This window comes from Panthera onca, chromosome B2, assembly GCF_046562875.1.
Source record: "Panthera onca isolate mPanOnc1 chromosome B2, mPanOnc1 haplotype 2, whole genome shotgun sequence".
Taxonomy (NCBI): Eukaryota; Metazoa; Chordata; class Mammalia; order Carnivora; family Felidae; genus Panthera; species Panthera onca.
In genome coordinates this window covers 140,822,504-140,837,099 of record NC_138343.1, presented here as the reverse complement: position 1 = coordinate 140,837,099, position 14,596 = coordinate 140,822,504, and the positions used below count along the sequence as shown (strand labels likewise).

The 14,596-nt window shown below is 49.5% G+C and overlaps 1 long non-coding RNA gene across 1 annotated transcript; it reads left to right on the top strand.

The window, feature by feature from the left end:
* Positions 1-504: 504 nt before the first annotated feature.
* Positions 505-14,295, top strand: LOC132667787 (uncharacterized). The gene is made up of 3 exons (XR_009605362.3): positions 505-1,059; positions 9,312-9,409; positions 13,758-14,295. It is a non-coding gene; the product is annotated as an uncharacterized LOC132667787 (long non-coding RNA).
* The last annotated feature ends 301 nt before the right edge of the window (positions 14,296-14,596 follow it).

Here is a 14,596-nt window from a genome sequence, read left to right as displayed (position 1 = left end):
TTCCTCTCGAGACTGTGTCTGGATGTCCAGCTCGACGGGGACCCGGAGCCCCACGGGCCGAAGCTGGTGCCACCCTACCTTCAGCCGCCTGGTGTGAAATAACACGTGGCACCGTTTTCTGTGCCCGATGCCAGAAGCATCCTCGCTGCTCCCTGATTCTATAAATGCTGAAAACACCTCCGGGGCTTCTGCGGAGTCAAGTCCTGCTTTGGTTTTGCCCCGGCTCGCCTGGGGCATTTTCCTCTCTTCCTCGTTTGCACGCTCTTTGCTTGACCCTCTCTGGTGACCAGCTCTTTAGTGAGAATCACGTCTCGTTACCTTCCACCCAAGTCCCCCTGCCGCCCAGAAGCAGCGAAGAGACTGGGGACTTACACGTGCTAATTCTTAGCCTCGCCTCTGGGCCATTATTACCCTGATTTTACATACGGGCGCGGTCACTGGAGCTCAGAGAGGTTGACGGGCTTGTCTGAGGTCACAAAGCTGGCAGCTGACAGAAACAGAAACCGAGTCCTTACTAGACAGTCTCGTGGCACCTGGGCTGCTCCACGCCCCTGCCTGGGGCCTCTGCCGTCCACCGTCTCACCCGCCCCTGCTCTTCACCATGTCCTCACCCTGACCTGGCTTCACCGTCCAGGAGCAGGAGAGGGAGACACCTCCACCGCCCGGAAGAGGAAGGAAGGGGGTGTGAGGTGTCGTTGTCACACAGCATCACAAACCACCAAGGTCCTCGGTGACACACGACGGCGATCTAGGCATCCCTGCTCCGCTGGCTCTAGGCTTGCCCACGTGACTCGCTTAGGCCAGCGGGCACTGGGGAGAGTCCCACGTGATGGTTCTGGGGAGAACGCGTCTGTTCCCATCGATGTCTTGCACTTTGGCCATCGCCACGAGGAAAGGCTCCCTCGGAGCAGCTGCCGCCCCTTGAGCTGGGCCCAGAATGCACACACCTGGAGTGGAGTCATCCCTGAGCTCCGCAGGGAGAAGCTGAGGCCTCCAGCCACGCCCAGCCTAGAGCAGCGACTCCAGGCCAAGCGCGGACGCTGCGCGAGGCCAACTGAGGTGAGCAGAGCTGCCCAGCTGCCCTTGTAGACGCTTATGAGGTGGCACGAGGTTCTGGTTATCGGCGACGCGTGCGGTGGTGAAGATCCTCTGTGCTCGGTGAGCGCCTACGTTTTCGTGACTTGTATCGGTTTACCGCCTCTTTGACGCAAGAAGTGTTTTGGCCTTTGGGTGCTATTTTTAGAAGATCTTGTGGGCCAAGCACTTAACAGAGGACCTGGTAGAGAGCAGACACTTGGTAAATGCAGTCGTGATGATGATGGTTTGGTGACGTTGATGATGGTGGTGGTGTTGGTGGTGAGGATGATGGTGACGATGATGGTGATCATGGTGGTGGTGGTGGTTTGGGGACGATGATGGTGGTGGCGGTGGTGATGTGGTGATGGTGATTTTATCAGGCACTAATTAGAACCCTGGCTTCTCAGGGCCACTCCTGAGCTCCTGACTCCTCCACCGAAGGAGAACTTCCTTCTAGAGAGACCTTGGTGCTTCAGAAAGCCTCAGGCTTGCCACCCAGGTAGCAGCACCTCCTTCGTCTCAGGCCGATTCCACGGCAGCTGACCCAGGCCTGAGTGGCTCTAACGGCATCTACCTGCCCCTGTGTTTACCACGCAGAAGATAACTCTTCAAAAAAAAAAAAAAAAAAATTAATGATATTATTATGGAAAATAAACAATCTGCGGCATCACAGAGAAATGTGAATTACAATGAGCTGTGTGATGGACCTTCCATCTCGTTGTTTCTGGAAGGAGGCCAAGACCTGGAAAATAATGAGGTGATAACAAGGAGAAAGAAAGGCTGTGATCCTTCTGCCACCTCCTAGGCCTTCTGGGGCAGGTTTAAGTCTCTCCTCTCTGTCCCCTGTGGGTTTCCTGGAGCCTTCTGCAGCTGAGGATAGTGCCGCTGTCACTAGAAGGGGGAGTGGGCCACCAAGAGGCACAGGTGAAAGCCAGATTCACATAGCCCGCAAGTGTGGTAGGTCCCCAGGGGAGAAAATGCTCAGGGACGTTCCATTCAAGTGGGAAAGATACTTTCCAAACAAATAAATGAAATGACTGCAGGTACTAACAAATGCTTTAAAGTAAAGAAGGCGGGGCGCCTGGGTGGCTCAGTCGGTTGAGCGTCCGACTTCGGCTCAGGTCACGATCTCGCGGTCCGTGAGTTCGAGCCCCGCGTCGGGCTCTGTGCTGTCAGCTCAGAGCCTGGAGCCTGTTTCGGATTCTGTGTCTCCCTCTCTCTCTGCCCCTCCCCTGTTCATGCTCTGTCTCTCTCTGTCTCAAAAATAAATAAACGTTAAAAAAAAAAAAAAAAAAAAATTAAAAAAAAAAAAAATAAAAGTAAAGAAGGCAAAAAAAAAAAAAAAAAAAAGAGAGAAAGAAAATGGTAAGAGAAACTTGAGGTGGGGAAAGGAGTGTTGGGGGTTGAATTATGTGTCACCCCAAAATTCAGATGTTGAAGCCCTAACCCCTTGTCCCCCAGAATGTGACCACATTTGGAGACTGGTCCTTTAAAGAGGTGACTGCATTGAAATGACTTCAGTAGGAAGGTCCCTGATCCAAAATGACACTGTCCTTATAAAAAGGGGAAATTTGGACACAGACACACAGGGAAACATGACGTGAACGGGAGCTGGGCCATTTCCTCGCCAAGGAGATAGGCCCGGAGCAGGCTTTCCTCCACAACCCTCAGAAGGGACCAGCCCTGCTGTCATCTTCACAGACCCCAGGACAGAACACGCAGAGTGAATTAGCTGAATTTCCAGGCTCTTTAGCAGGATTGCAGTTGTTTGCAACCTGTCAGTTACTGAAGGCCGTGCTTGAACTGGTAGAAACTCAGCCACTCCCTGCCCATCCCTGAAGTAGGTTCCTCGTCCCTCCCGGCCAGACTCCAGGCCTGTGGCTGCCTTGCTGGTGGTGGCTCGATAGGTCGGAACGAGCCGAAAGGACAGGAAGCTTCCAGAAGAGCTTTACCACGGATCCTCCAGCTCTGGAACCTCTTTCAATCCCAGCCTCAGCCTTTGCTTGCCGAAGGCAGTCCTTACTGCCCATGGGAACCAACGTGAGCCGCGTGTGGCCGCGGACCCAGGACATACTGTGTAACCAGCCTGCCATCTTGCCACTGGCAGCCTCTGCTGCCACCACTGGAGAAACAAGTTCTCAATTTCCTTTCATCTTTGTCCACCACTCCAGCCGTAGAGTAATAAGAAAATACTTTTGACAAGGGTCAAGCTTGTGGATGACACTTTTTTGGTATAATGCTTAGCCAGTTACTTTGCATAAAGCTGGAAAGCGATCGCTCTGTGCCATCTGGCTGTGCTGGTCCTCAGCATAGAATGCCATCAGTAAGCGATTTAGAGGGCAAGAACGATCCTTCTACTAGGGTATACATATCTGAGTCCTCACCTTATACTGTTAGATTATAAGCATGCATTCTCAATACTTCTCTTCAGTTTGACACAGAATAATGGCCAGGCTTTCAGGGCTGCTCCTGTTCTGCCTTTATAGCTCTGAGTCTGGCCTCTTTCAACACCCCTGGTCCCAGGAAGGCAAGCTCTTTCTGTTTTATTTCCTGCATCTTCAAGGTCATACCCTTGAGCTTTGGCAGAAAGTCCATAAGGATTCTGGGCGGCTGTGTCCGGAGGGCCTCAAACTTGCAGAACTCTGAGCCCATTCTCGTTTTTTCTGGGCACAGATCCCCATCTCCTATGACATCCCTGTGACTAAAATGGGGACACACAGGCTGGGGGCAACATGGAGCCCTCATCCAAGGGCTGAGCAACTAGTTGAACAGCTAAACCTAAAATGTGTCCCAGAAGCAGATGAGTGTTAGTTCAAAGGGCTGTCCAGGGGAGGGTCCCCGCTGCCCTTGGCACTTTCTTGTTCCGTATTTGTGTAACACATGGATTCAGACACGACCGGGGCATAGAAAACATATTATCCTAATAGTTAAGAATCTGGGCTGGCACTGTACTGCTGGGGTGAATGAAAGCCAACTCTCTTGCTAGCTAAATGTCCTGGGGCAGGTTATTTAACCTCTCTGTGCCTCAGTTTACTCAGCTATATAATGGGGATCATAGTAGTTTTGCCTTTAGAATTGCTGAGTGGCCGGGTGGCTCAGTTGGTTGAGCGTCCTACTTCGGCTCAGGTCATGATCGCGCAGTTTGTGAGTTCGAGCCCCGCGTCGGGCTCTGTGCTGACAGCTCAGAGCCTGGAGCCTGCTTCCGATTCTGTGTCTCCTCCTGTCTCTGCCCCTCCCAAGCTCATGTTCTATCTCTCTCTCTGTCTCTCAATAATAAGTAAACATTAAAACAATTAAAAAAAAAAAGAAAAGAATTGTTAAGAGTGTTAAGAGTTGGGACTTATGAAGCATCTAGAATTTACCATCTGGGTATTGGCTGCTGTTACCACAGCTACCCTGGTTGTAACAGGGGGGTGGGGCACTGGGGGACAGGAGGAGTAAATGCACCAGTGAGCAGAATAGCATCCAGAATATCTCACTAAGTCATGATGATGGGTGAATTTAATGGTTAAGCTGATCGTTGCGCCCCCAGTGTCTCGAAGTGGTATGGGGAGGAAATGTTCAATAGCAAGTTACACAGAGGTCAGCCACAGGGTGGGCTCCCCTCCCAAAAAAGCTTATGTAATTTCACTCTGTGCCTCTAGATATGGGTGATCGGAAGAAGGAGAGCATCAACCTTTGCCCTAGACAGACGGATCACACATGGACAGATTTGGGGTGCCCCCTGTAAAAAGAGTCCAGACAGGCAGGAACGTGTGCAGAGAGGGAGATGGTAATGCAGGAGCTTGAAAGCATGCGAATCAAAGTGAGGCTCACTGCAGTGGCAGATAACGCGCTTGCCATAGAGACGGAACACAACAGCTTATTACTTGCTCACTAAGTGATGCTTCTAAGTGGGGAGCAGCCCTCCTCCAGCAGCGGGGTGGGTGCCTCCCTTCGTGCTAAAGGAACGTGGGGCCTGTGAGTGGAAGGTTTGTGAAAGCCAGGTCTGCAAATGACCACATGGCCTGCGCTCACGTTCATCCCAGGGCCACACCGACCTTCAAGAGAGGGTGGGAAGTGCAGTCTGGCCAATGAGGCCAGAAGAAGAGAACTCTGTCATCAGCCAGTGACCCCTGTCACTCTGCCCAGTGTGAAGAAGGTCCAAGAAACTAAGGATGTCAAGTCTGAGAAAACTTGGGAGAAAACAAGACGTGTCTTCAAACAATGGAAGGGTCTTCTCACGAAAGAGAGGATCATCTTTGTGTCACTCCAAAGGGTAGGAGTCAAATCTGTGGATGCACAGACCTAGGGAAGCAGGTGGGGTGAATCGACCATCCCAGTTTGCCCAGACTCTCCGGTTGTAGCCCTGAAAGTCCCACCTCCTGGGAAACCCTGAGGGGTTTCCAAGGACCAGGGCACTTGGTCATCCTAGTTAGGGCCAATTTTGGGTTGATACAGGTGTGTCTAATCCTAAGAGTTCTCTCGGGCAGCTCTCCTTCCCCCATCCCCATCCCCACTCATTCAGATAGGAGTTATAGTGCTGTTGACTGTGAGTTCAATGTTAACGAACCAATAATATATATTAAATACTGTGTCTTTAAGCAGAAATACATGTACATCAAGGTTGTGGGTTTTTTTTAATTTCTAAATTTTTGTTTATTTATTTTTTTGTGTGTAAGAGAGAGAGAGAGAGAAATCGTGGGAGGGACAGAGAAGAGGAAGACACAGAATCTGATGCAGGCTGCAGGCTCCGAGCTGTCAGCACAGCGGCCGACATGGGGCTTGAACTCACGAACCGCAAAATCATGACCTGAGCCGAAGTTGGACGCTTAACCGACCGAGCCACCAGGCGCCCCAAGGTTGGGTGTTGATTGAGGAAAATGTTCTGACCAGTGGCTTTCGGAAACCTAACCCTGTATTTCCCCTAGCAGCAATGGTGCGGTATTTGCTAATTCAGTGATTGTGATGACATTATAGAATGTAATTACCAAAAAATAACAAGGCCGAATATCTACGCAATGGAATATTTTTTGGCCATGAAAAGAAATGAAGTACTAATACATGTTGTAATGTAGATGAACCTTGAAAACATTACGTTGAGTGAAAGAAGCCAGTCACAAAGACCACATACTATGTGATTCCGTTTTATGAAATGTCCAGAATAGGGGACTCTCTAGAGACAGAAAGATTAGTGGTTGCTCAGGGCGGGGGGAGGGAAGGGGGTTGGAGAGCAGAGGAGCAATAGCTAAAGGGCACAGGGTTTCTTTGCAAGTGATGAAAATGGTCTAAAATTGGCTTGCGATGGGTGCACACATCTATGAATAAACTAAAAAAACACTGAATTGTGCATTTAAAGGGGTGAGTTGTGTGGTATGTGAATTACAGCTCAATAAGCCTGACATCCCTCTGCTCTTCACAGGGGGGCTCAGCCACTGCCCCAGCATCGCTTGTGGGAGCAGCGCCCATGCCTCTCTCTCCGGCGCCACTCTCTCCAGAACGCTAGGGGAGTGGGTTCTCTCCTCACAGGAGGAAGACTTCCCAGCAGAGGTGCTGGTGCAGCCCGGGTGCTCCAGGAGAGCACAGGTTCTCTTCTTTGCTTGTTGGAGCACAATTTAGAAGATCACCCCATGGACGTATCAGAGCAGGAAGCCAAGCAGCCCGTGGCAGTGATTCTAGATGACATAGCTGTACGTCTCTTCCGACCCGGAGAGCCTCGTATCAATCAGGAATGCTTTTGCCCACAAGTAACAAAGCACCTGACAAATAGTAGCTGAGCAATGAAGAGAGGTAATTATCTCACACGGCCAGGAGTCCGGAGATCTGCCGGCCCAGGATGGGCACAGGTGCTGGACGGCTTCCGCTCCCCCATCCTAGGCCTTCCACCTCGTGGTCATGAGACACCAGCAAGCCACGGCCATCACATCAGCACACAGAAGTGTTCTTTGGGGCAGGAAGGTGGCAGACGTGCACAACGGCATTTTCCTTACTTGACTTCGCCAGACTAGCTTGACATCAGGAGCCTCCAAAACCCCATCAGCAGGCTTGCCCTGTGTCTCATTGGCTGCAACTGGGTCACATGGCCGGTCTCCGAGCATCGTGGGATCACAGTGTCGTGCTTAGATCAGGCACGGTGGTGCCTTGGGAGGTTGACAAAATGGAACCCCTGTCTCTCTACCTCAACCAAATCCAACCGCTCCCAGCAAAGTGAGACGAGAGATGGGCAGTGGCTGCTAGGTGGGCCGTGACCGCCATGGGTGACGTAACGGGAGGCAGAGGAATATTGACGGTGTTCTCCTCCAGGGATACTATTTTGACATTTGGAGAACCACCAGAAGAGAGAGAGCGTTTCCTTGGTCCCAGGAGGTGAAGCATTATTGTGTGACTGGGTATCCATCTTGTGGCCACCTTGTGGCCTCTGTGTGCCCCTTGGCAACTCCTGATTCTCTGGGAGTGGAATGCGCTTTGAAACGCATGTGTTGGCATTGACGAGGCTGAATGATGGCTCATATCTGGAGATCTGATGCGTCTGTGATGAGCGGTCGGATGCCTTCCACATGTGTGTGCTTTCGCAGACGCACACCCTAAATGTGCCCACCATGTCTTGTGAATACAGCAAAACGGCTGCAACCTTCTAAAAATTAATTGGTTTCTGGATCATTTGCATTTTTTATAGTTTGCCAACAAAAGATAGGGAGAGGGGAGGGAATTCATTAATGTTTGAAGAAATTCTCCAAAAGGGGAGGCAGCGAGCATTTTCAGCGAGACCCAGAGACGCTCATCTAAATACGACACCACGTTGCTTTCCTAGCCGCCTCCCGGGCCAGCCCCTCCGAGGGGACAATTGATATGCAGCTCTAAAAGTAGACAGCTGCTGTGGGCGCCAGAAACCGCCTGGGGCTCACATTATTTTAGTCGGGGTCTGCATTATGGTTTGGTAACGGCCATTTTCAGAAAACAACCAAGGCAATTTCAGGATTTGCTGTCACAATAGGCACACTAAAAATAAAGTCAGCATAAATAGATTAAGAAATTGACAGAATAACAAGGCATAAAGAATTAGAATGAGTGCACTCGCTCCAGATGACAACCCAGTGCCCGGAGCCCAGGGAGACGGGGGTGGGGGAGGAGTCTGAGCTGCTGACTCGGTGGTTTCTCCGCTGCCTGACTGCGCGGAGAGCTTTTCACGGGGACAGGGGGACAGCCGGACAGCCGGCGCTTAATCTAATTCCACGTTCGTGGCGGCGGAGGCACTAAGCTGAGGGGGGGCAGCCACTTAAAAGTGGCTGACACCCCTTAAAAGACAGATTGGGAGTTTTCCGCAGCTGGCCCTCTAGTCCCAGAGGTGACTTTGGAGAAGGGGAGGGATGTGGTAAGAAGTGTTGGGGGGTGGGGGGGAGAAAAAATGTTTTTAATTCAGTTGTGATATTTGGAGAAAATAAATCTGTGGCAAACTAGCACGAGAGGAAAGAAGAGACAACTATGTGCTAGAAACGGACTGTGTCATCAGAGGTCAATACGTGCTAACTTTGGGGAGGTGGACTCTTCTGATCTAGCCGTTTCAGGCAGTCTTAATCAACTAGTCAGTGGCAGAGCTCTGGCTGGGGATTCTGCAATCCCTCCCCTCCCCCGCTCCCCAAACACACACATACCAGTGTGGCAGGAAGATGTCATCGCTTCTTTCCCACATCCCAAGCTGGGTGCCAGAGAGAAGCAGGCAGGGAGCCCGGGGAAACCCCAAATTCCTCATTGTCTTCACCCTTCACTGATTCTAAGCTGAATAGAATAAAGCGACAGACACTTTTTATCAGAACATCTTATGGCATTTGGGGGGGAACATCATTTCTCAACCAAGTTCCCTGGTGTTAACAGATGTTTGGCGGGGGGGGGGGGGGGGGGGAAGGTGTTCTTAACGTAAGTTTAGGAAATTTCTGGGTGAATTTGCAGAAGGGCTTCTCAAAGCCCTTAATGTGATAAGGTGCTTTGTGGACCTTGCAGAAGGGATAGGATGGATGAGCTCCTCAAATGAATCTTACCATTAAAACTCACCCTTTTAAGAATTTCTTTTTGGTGGGCCACCTTGAGGGATGTCTCTGGATACTCACCACATGGTTTTCAGCCACCTGAATGTCCTGAAGGCAGTGCCTCCTCCTTGAGAGAGGTGGGAAAGTTAAGGACACGGCCCTCTGCACTCCTGCCTGGCCAGGGTCAGTTTACTTTGAAAAGGGTAACATTTTTATTGTGATTTTTTCCAGTTCGGGGTACCCATTCAGTTGTCTACAGGAGATGTGGTTGAAAGACTGAGGACAATGGCAGGAGTTCTCCAGCTTGGGGAAGGAGGAGGGACCACAAGGTCAGTCTAGACCCTGCCTGCTGGTGGATGCCTCGCTTGTGCCCCTCCATGCTGTGCTAGTATTTTGGCAGACCTTCATTACAGGTCAATAAAAGTTACATAAATGAAATGGGGCTCCGCTGCGGAGACATTTAATCATTTCATTAAGCATACTATTGTGTCCAGGTGCTCTGCCAAGTGTAGACCTGGTTATGACTTCATCTAATTCCTAACTGCTGGGGAAATAAGCGAGCGATTCCTCTGAGGTTCCTCTCAGTACAGCCCTCCCCAGGCAGCTGCAAGAAGACAGGCGGCCAAGACGGGCTCTGCCGGAGGAGTTAACCTCCCGTGTTTTTGTAAGGCAGACAAGACTTCTAATCAATCTTTCTCTTGAAGGTTCTCTGGCCTGACTGGAATGAAGAGAAGACGAGGGGGGAGGTCGTGTGCTAGGGTGGAGGGTGAGAGGATGTGGGGGAAATCTGGGTCCTCCAGCTTGGCCAGGGCTTCAGAGCCTCTTGGGTACCCAGTACTATGTTCCAGAGGGGGGTGTGCACTCTTGGAAAATGTGGTGGGCCCCCCTCCCCGACCTCTGGGAGATCTGTGCATGCATCTGCAGCCAGCCCCACTAGGGCGAGGCTCAAGAAGCTTTGAGGCTGTAGAAGAGCCGTCAGTACTGCCTGTGGTGGGGACCCACCAGTGAGCAGCACTCGTGGAGTGAGAGAGGATCCTGTCTGGGCATCGTAGCAGCTGAGAATTTCAATACAGGACTATATGGTGAAAATCGAGATGCTCTCCAGAATAGACCCACACATAGATGGTCAGTTGATTTTCAGCAAAGGTGCAAAGGCATCTCAATGGGGGGAAAGGATGGTCTTTTCAATAAATGATGCTGGGACACCTGGATATCCATCTGCAAAACATGAACTTCCATCCAAACCTCACACCGTATACAAAGTTTATCTTAAAATGGACCACACACCTCAATGCGTATAGAAGAACACTGTAAAACTTGTAGCAGAAAACATAGGAAAAAGTTTTGTGACTTTGGTTTAGGCAAAGATTTCTTAGCTACAACACCAAATGCAGGACTCGCATAAGAGGGAATCAAGGTGATAAATTGGATTTCGTCAAGATGAAAAACTTTTTCTCTTCAAAAGAAAATAGAATGAAAAAGTCACACCAAGACTGGGAGAAAATATTTGAACAATACCTATCTGATAAAGGACTTATACCCAGATTGTATTTTTTTTTAACTCTCAAAACTCCACAACAAAGAAAATAAACAACACAATTAAAAACTAGACAGAAGATCTGAACAGTTTACCAAATTGTCAGAAAACGCCAAAGAAGATACACAGGAAAGATGCTGAAAAAATTCATCACTAGGGAAATATAAATAAAAACCTTGATAAGATACCACTATACACCTACTAAAATGGCTAAATTAGGGGCACCTGGGTGGTTCAGTCGGTTGGGCTGATCCCAGGGTCCAGGGATCAAGCCCCACATCAGGCTCTGCACTGACTGTGGAGCCTGCTTGGGATTCTCTCCCTGTTCCTTCTTCCCCACTCACACTTACTCGAACTCTCATTCTCGCTCTCTCAAAAAAACAAAAAACAACAAAAAAAAAAACCCAAAACAAAAAGAATGGCTAATTTGAAAAGACTGACCATATCTAGTTCTGGTGAGGGTGCAGAACAATGGAATTGCAAATATAAGTCAGAAATAATTGGGTTACTTTCTAGAAAAAGTTATTCTGGAAGAGTGCAATATGACAAAATAATGGTTAATTTGATGTCAGGGACCTAGAGCTCAGTGTCCTGGGTCAACATACAGATTACTCCCCACCCCCTCCCATCTGGCACCTCTGTATCAGATATTTGGGGTAAAAAAAATGTTTGAAAAGTTTGGAAACATAAAGAATATCTCTAGGAAGAAAGGTGGGATTTCTCAGTGTATTTCTTTTTCTTTCTTTCTTTCTTTCTTTCTTTCTTTCTTTCTTTCCTTTTTTAGTATAATTTCTTTTTCTGTTATCCTCAACCAGAATGGAAAAAGTTAAATACAGACTCTTGATAAACTTCCAGACTTGTGCACGGAGACCTTAGGAAGATTGCCAAAAGTTGCAGAAAGTTGTTCATCAATACATACTATTTGCCAATATTTACCTACTCTTATTTAAAAAAAATCTTTTTTAACATTTATTCATTTTTGAGAGACAGAGAGAGATAGCACTAGCAGGGGAGGGGCATAGAGAGAGAGGGAGACACAGAATCGGAAGCAGTTTCCAGGCTTCAAGCTGTCAGCTCGGACCCTGATGTGGGGCTTGAACTCATGAACTGGGAGATCATAACCTGAGCTGAGGTCAGATGCTTAACCAACTGAGCCACTCAGGCGCCCCCACCTACTCTTAGGCTAGGCGGTAGTATTTACCTCCTGCTAGAGAGGTTTTATAAATGATAATGCCATTGAGTTTCTGAAGGAAGGTATGAATAGCCAGATTTTAGAGATGATTCAACTGGCCTTCAGAAAAGTTAAGTAACTTGCCCAAGGTCACACAACTCCTAAGTGGCAGAGCCAGGATTGAAACTCAGGTTAGTCTGATATCAGTCCCTGTCTTTTCCCTTCCATTCACTGCTTCCACCAAGGGACTGGTCTCTTGGATATACATATATGGGTCCTCTTGGGGCATGTACTTGACTTACTTCCCTCCTATTTTGTCTTTCATCTTTTATGTAATGGTAAGAGATATGTGTTCACGGTTTGCTCTGTAATTTCTCTTTTTTTAATTTTTTCAAACTATACACAAGTACTATATTTATTTTTATTTACTTTAAATTTTTTTAATGTTTATTTTTGAGAGAGAGAGAGAGAGAGAGAATCTGAAGCAGGCTCCAGGCTCTGAGCTGTCAGCACAGAGCCCAATGTGGGCTTGAACTCACAGACTGCGGGATCATGACCTGAGCAGAAGCCGGACACTTAACCGACTGAGCCACCCAGGTGCCCCTATTTTTTTTAAGTTTATATATTTATTTTGAGGGAGACAGATACAGTGCAAGTGGGGGGGGGGGGCGCAGAGAGAGTGGGTGAGAGAGAGAGAATCCCAAGGAGGCTCCGCACTGCCAGTGCAGAGCCTGATGCAGGGCTGGAACCCACAAAGCCGTGAGATCATGCCCTGATCTGAAACCAAGAGTTAGATGCTGAACCGACTGAGCCACCCAAGCACCCCTGCTCTGTAATTTCTAATGGCTACAGCATCGGCCCCACCCACCCACCCCACTAGCAGTTTCCAAATACTTCCCAGGCAGGAATTACACATGCCATCTCTCTCTCTCCCCCTGCCTGTCTCTTCTTCAGCAGCTTGGCCTGTTTCACTAACCCTAAATAGAGAACTTAAAACCTAAACTCCCACAGCTCCAGTCCCCAGACAAGGAAAGAGGCCTAACTATGGAGTAAGGTCACCCCGGAAAACCTCTAGACCTTCTAGTAATGGGGGAAGGTTGTGCTTCAAAACTTCTCTGATCAGTTCTGAAAATGAGGTCATGTTTGACAAACAGCATTGTTCTGTGCGAGCGGCCGTCAACTCACTTGGCAGGAATAAAGACTTGGAACATGCCAGTGATTATTTTTAATTGGATGGGGCTCGTGGCTGTACCAAAAATCCATGTATTTCTGATGCTGCTGCGGCTGTGTTGTCTTGGCCCTGCCACTCCGGATGGCCGGATGTCCAAAGGGTGCTGGTGCCTGCAGAGAGGAGCCCCTAAGCCTGGGGCAGGGGTGGGGGGGTGGGGGGTGGTAGCAGATGCCCCCCCCCCCAGGGCTCCTCCTACCTGCTGGGATGAGTCCGCTATAGGCCAGCAGGGGCTGGGCTGGAGGGGTGGTGCTTAGGGGGCAAGGGGAGCCAGAGGCTGCCGGGTGCAGGAAGGTGCGGGGTGCACCGGGTGGAGGGACCCGCTTGCACTCACCAGCCCGGGGCTTGGAGGGTCTGACAGTTTGTAGAAAATGCAGATCCTTGCTGACGATCTGCCACTCTATGGGGGTACTGGATCCCATAGCAGGGGTGGCACTAATCCCATGCACCAAAGGGCCAAGCAGGAGGCGGTAAGACAGGGAGCCTTGGAATGCTCTTGTTTCTGGCTGCAATCACCATTGTGAGATATTAAAACTAAAACAACAGAATGTCACCTCTTGGACATCCATGGACAGCATGTCTGTCCTCCTTTGCCGGCAGCTGCCAAGGTCTTTAGGGAGATGGGGTTGTTGGGTTTTGTTGTTTGTTTTTGTGTTTTGTTGCATGGGAGGGGGTCGTCTGGGAGCAAAGTAGATGAGGCAAGTTTCTATGGAGTCTTTACAATTCTTTTTTCTCTTTTAGAAATGATGCATTAAGGAAAGCAAAGTCACTGGGTACTCACACTGTTCCGGAGGCCTCCAGTATAGTTTCGAGGTTTTTCTCAAGAAAGACAAAGGCATGGCGTCCCTTGCTGTGTGGCAGTTTGCAGGCAGAGTGACCCCTCTGTCTGTGGGCCCGGAGGGGCCCCAGAGCCTGGAGAGCAGGGTCCCTCTCTGGGCAGCGTGGCTGGGGCGCAGTACCACGGCAGACCCGCCAGGGCCGCAGACAGCAAACGCTGGGCTGCGGTTTCGTGGCTGGGCCTGGGAAGTGCTCTGCGCATGGTGCTGTGTAAGCCGGCCGCCATCAGTGCAAGAGAAGGGTCTTTTGCAGATTTTGGGAAGCTGCTTCTGGACCACAGAACACCTTACCAGAAAGATAAGGGGGGATTCCCCGTGGCGTGTGGGGGTTTGCTGCAAGGCCTGTGAATTGTGCCAAGTTGAGACTCCTCTTTTCCTGAGAAGTCCCCGTTTCACATTCAATAGCATCAAAAAGAACTTAAAACATTGTATGGTAAGACCAATTACAGCTTCTAGTCTTTGTCCCGGGTGGGTCTTTAACCCCCCTCTGTAACACATACATCTGAAGAAGAAATCTCAGAATTCAGATAGCCCCTAAATCCACCTGAGCCCGGTCCTCTGGAAAACACCCTTGACATCTACATTATGAGCCCGAGGAAGCTTTGCTTGTAGACTGGGTTGCATTCCCTACAAAGCCCTTGATTTTCACAGCCACCTAAGCTATTTCTCTCTCAAGGCATTGCCTTTGTGTAGAAATTTATCATATTTTTTTCCTCAGTCCAGAAGTGAATTATTTTTTTTTTT